General features: G+C 34.5%; 1 pseudogene; it reads right to left on the reverse strand.

Moving 5' to 3' along the window:
• Positions 1-2,304: 2,304 nt before the first annotated feature.
• On the reverse strand, positions 2,305-4,236 carry LOC141661363 (flavin-containing monooxygenase FMO GS-OX5-like; annotated as a pseudogene).
• Between the last annotated feature and the right edge of the window lie 568 nt (positions 4,237-4,804).

The following is a 4,804-nucleotide window of genomic DNA, read 5'->3' on the forward strand; positions in this document are numbered from 1 at the left end:
AGCAAGATGTATTGGCACAAGAAACGAGACTGGATTGGAGATTGTACTTTAGAAGAAATCACTGCTCCTCTGCCACTTCTTGCCATTCCTCCACCTTCAGTTTTTGGCATGACCAGAAAAGAATACAAGGCAAAGATTTTTGACTGCCTTCGTGAAGGGGACGGAAAGGCACCAGCTCAGGAAGCTTTTGACAAGTTATTTTCAGAGTACGGCTCAGCTCCGGTGTTTCCTTCATCCCAGAACAAGGCTTCTGGTTCAGGCAAGGGCAAAGCTCCAGTTAATGTTGATGATGATTCTGATTAGAGACCCCTTTTATGATGAAGGGGGAGAAATTTTTATGATTTTATGTGTTTTAAGATGATGTTTCTTTTGGGTTTTTAAGACTATGTTCATTGTTGGTGTGTTTGTTGTGTTGGTTTTTGAACTTTGATTGTTGGTTGTGTTGGTTTTTGAACTTTGATTCTGGATGTGCTTTATGTGTTTAATCGTTATTCTGGATTCTGATTAGATAACAACTGGACATCCTGGTTTATGGATGGGTTGTTATGTTTTAAGTATTTAATGATTGAGACTGTCTCTTTTATGCATATTGATCTAGTGTCTCATTCATTCTTTAGTTGTCTCATTCTCATAATAATTGCATATATTATAAACTGCAATATATTATGTTGGTTCTAACTCTCTTTTACAGGCTTTAAGTGTTTTTGATAGGGGGAGCATTTTTGTTCTTTTTGTTATCATCATAAAAGGGGGAGAAAGAGTTGTTATTCATTTGGTTCTATACTTATTGTTATATCTGTTACATAACGATATAATCTGCATATGTTTTTTTTTCTTGTTACTAACATCTTGAACAGAGCTTAAAGTGTTTTTGATAGGGGGCAATTGTTCTCTTTGTCATCATCATAAAAGGGGGAGAATGTTGATTTGCAGATTTCTGATGATGACGTAATTCAAGATGTACGTAGAGAATGCAGATTATGGGACTTAGTTGTTGTAAGTGATAGGGTTTGGTGTAATTCTATTTGACTGGGTAAACAAGTTTATCTCCAAAACAAACTCTATCTTGATAAACCTATTTGAACTATTCTAATCTTATCATTTCTAAGGTTTATCTTTTACAACCAACTAACAGGTTGTTTTACAAAGACTTATTAAAATATTTTCAAACAAATAGATTATCCAATCTTATCTCTTCTTTGTTTTGAAAATCAAACCCGTTAGATTTGTGTGTATAAATACACATCTTGTTTTTCAGATTCAACAAGAGTGTTTATTCCACGTTTTATCTTTATTCTCTGAAAAACTCTTCTTATTCCATTCTCTTGAATATTCTATCAAATAAGAAGACACATCTCATATTTTCAGATTACACCTAATGATTCCATGTTCTATCTTTATAATTTGAAACACCATTCTTGTTTTATATCTTTTGAATATCCAGTCAAACAAGAAGCCTAGTTTGAGTTGTAATATTTCATTGTTATCTATTGCGTGTATTCATATCAACTTTGTGCCGGGTTGTGGCAAGTTTGATTTCAAAGTATAGCAAGGTAGCTAGAAGGGTAAGGAATAGCAGTGAGTTAGGTAGTAAGGTAGCTTGGGAAATGGTTTCTTTCAGGTGCTATATTTGTAATCAAGGAAAAGACTGTAAGTTCTTTTATTAAAATTGATATTATACATTCTCTATGTTAGTTGGCATGGGGACTTGGATGTAGGTCATAGACTAGGTGATTGGGCCGAACCAAGTGAAAACTTCTGGTGTTTTAACTTTTCAGTTTTCAGCATTCTGCATTTTAATTACTGTTATTTACTTTCTGCAGTTAATTGAGACTGTCCCCTCATTTGTAAAGGGACTGTCCCATTTGCATAAAAGACTGTCTCATTTGCCTTGACAGTTAGAATATAATATTATCTATCGAGCCATCGAATTTCATAATGTACATTGGCATGATAACATTTTTGCATTGCAGATATTTCGCAGAGATGAACAAGGATCTAGTTTATGGACAATATATTACCCAGTGCAGTGAAATATTACATCTGCTCGAACTAAAGATCCATCCTTAAAAGCCACTGCCATTTTCATCGACATAATCGATCTGTTAATTAACAACAAACATTATTTTTCCAGAAGATATCACTTATTATTAGTGATGCACACACACACACAAATGCATAACAGCACAGCTAACATATATCAAAATATACATTTCTAGGCTTTGCTTCAGATGAAAAATAAGTTTATCTCAGAGCCACTTTAAAACACATCAAAAAAATATATTTTCCTGTTAACAATCATCCGTTTTAGTTTGAGTGCTCATGTTCTCATATTGACTTGGTTCTCCTCTAGATCCTATTCTATTTGGCGAAACAATTTATGTTAGTAATAGAAAATGTTATATTATTTTTTGTTGTTGACAAGTATGTAAATTAAAATACTTTACAATGACATATAGATAGCAATCTAATAAGCTTTTTTTGGTACTTCAGTCATCTTGTGTACTTTTGACTTTACATGCACAAAAGTTTGAACACCCAAAAGATTACTATCTTAAACTGAAATTGTAATATTCTATGTTATGCCCCTCATAACTGAAAGAGGTTCTGGTTATGAAAAAAATGTCAGGGTCTTCCGGTGGGATGCCATAAGCACTAACTACCTCTGCCACTCTGGTTACACATGTACGTACCTCAGAACGCTGCTTTGATTTTTCATCCAATTTGGTAAACAAAGAAGACGGTCTTGTTGAAACATGAACTTGTTTGGCTACTTGTGCAATTTCTCTTGAAATATCTATCGCACTAGGTCCAGCTCCAATTACAACTACAATCTGTAAGTAGAGTCGACTAACAAATTCTTGAAGCTACTAACTAGTAATGGATGCTCATAGGATTATTATGTGTTTAAGAACTTAAAATTACAAGTCAGAATGTTCACGAAATTGCTCTGGATCACGGTAGTTGTGGCTATGGATTTGCATTCCTGGTCATTTTTCGATGCCTGCTTTGATTATCCCAACAGAAGTACCTTTTAATGTTATTAGGAATTCCTTAATCTGAAAGTTAATCCCTTTATCGGAAAGTTTGATAGCACATTTTTGTTCCGTAAACACGGTAGTCTTGGTTGATCAAATAAATATTCCTTGTTAGGATTATTAACATATTGACTGTTCAAGTTTGTCTATATGTACTACACTCACAGGATTCAAAAGAGAGATGTTTCATGCATTTTCTTATTTGTGAAATCACAGGCTTTGTTTGACTGCAAGGAAAAATATAATCTGCGAATTAGTAAATGAAATTTCTACTACTTCTTAGACAATATCTATACTTCTCACTTGTTTTTTTATTTCAACATTCAAACTTTATTTCCACCAATTTGAGAATGAGTAATGACACTCCTTTTCTTATAACTTGATCATACAAATTAGTTTTTCTGCCCGTTCTGCTTTTACATACTTTCCCCCCCTTCGTTTTGCTTGCGCATATGTTTTAAATGTCCAATTTTATAAGTTTTCGGACCAAACCGTAGAATTATAGGTGCTTCAGTTTAGATTTGACATTTGAGAGCATTGTATTAATCAGACTTCACACGGAATTCAAATTTATTAAAAAAATTAGATTATACATAGTACCTCGAAAGTTAGCCACCCTGGGTTCAGTATGATGACCATTACAAACCACCACTGCATCGAAAACTTCCGTCCGAGTTAACTCGCTCCTTCTTTACTCAACAATCTATTCGTTAGCCCTTAACTCGACTCTAACAACTTCTGTACTAAACCGAGTCAACTCAATGATTCCAAACTGCTCCGCAAAGTCGTTTAAAAACCTGAGCACCTCCTCATGTGATGGAAAAGCTCTAGAATCTTGATATACTTTCTTAAACGAAAAATCAGAAAATCCCATGACATGCCTGGGTAAATTGGCTCGAAGAGAAACGTAAAGACTGTTGTGAATGATGTCTCTATCAGGGTCAAGGCTTAAAGGGTCTGATTCAACTCGTGGATCATAAAACCATGTTCCACCGAGCTGGTTTTGTTTTTCGAAGATTGTGACTTTGTGGCCTACTCGTTTAAGCTCACGGCCAGCGACTAGACCGGCGACACCGGCTCCGATCACTGCGATGGTCAAAGAAGAAGGCATGTTTTGTCAAACAATGCAAGTAGTTAGTTAGAAAGAGGGTTGTATGAAGTTGATGTTTGAGCATGTGTTATATTTATTTGATCAAAAATTAAAGAGTTATCGTCGGTTTGTAAACCACTTTTATTTTTATTTTTACGATTTGATTTTACATTATTTTCTCTGTCAACATGCACCCCATAAAATTAATTTTCCTTCTATTTGCACCCCACTAACGACTTTTCATCGAAGATGATCGTTAACTTTAACGGAAGCGAGGGCATTTCAGTAAATTACTAATTAAAATAGAAGAAAATAAAAGTAACCGACACTTTGTAACCTATTTCTTTAGGCGCTTTTTCAATTCGAGTCTATATCATGTTTTCTTGCAAGTAGTTGCATCTTTAACTTTGAATCCTTCAATTTCTCAGTCCAAACCTACAAATAAATACATGAATCGATTATAAATAACAAGCAAAAGCTATCTGTAATATCAAATTTTATCAAATTTTATGAAAAATGTGGCTGAGCACTCGGTCGGTTCGGTCCAAAACCAGACCGAACCGAATAGACCGAAAAACCGAATTATCATGTTTTATTGGACCGAACTGGACAAAAAATTATATTATGGATCGGACCAAACCGAAATAATTCGGTTCGGTCCGGTTTTGGACCGAAC

The sequence above is a fragment of the Apium graveolens genome, chromosome 5 (assembly GCF_009905375.1).
Source record: "Apium graveolens cultivar Ventura chromosome 5, ASM990537v1, whole genome shotgun sequence".
In the NCBI taxonomy this organism is placed as follows: domain Eukaryota; kingdom Viridiplantae; phylum Streptophyta; class Magnoliopsida; order Apiales; family Apiaceae; genus Apium; species Apium graveolens.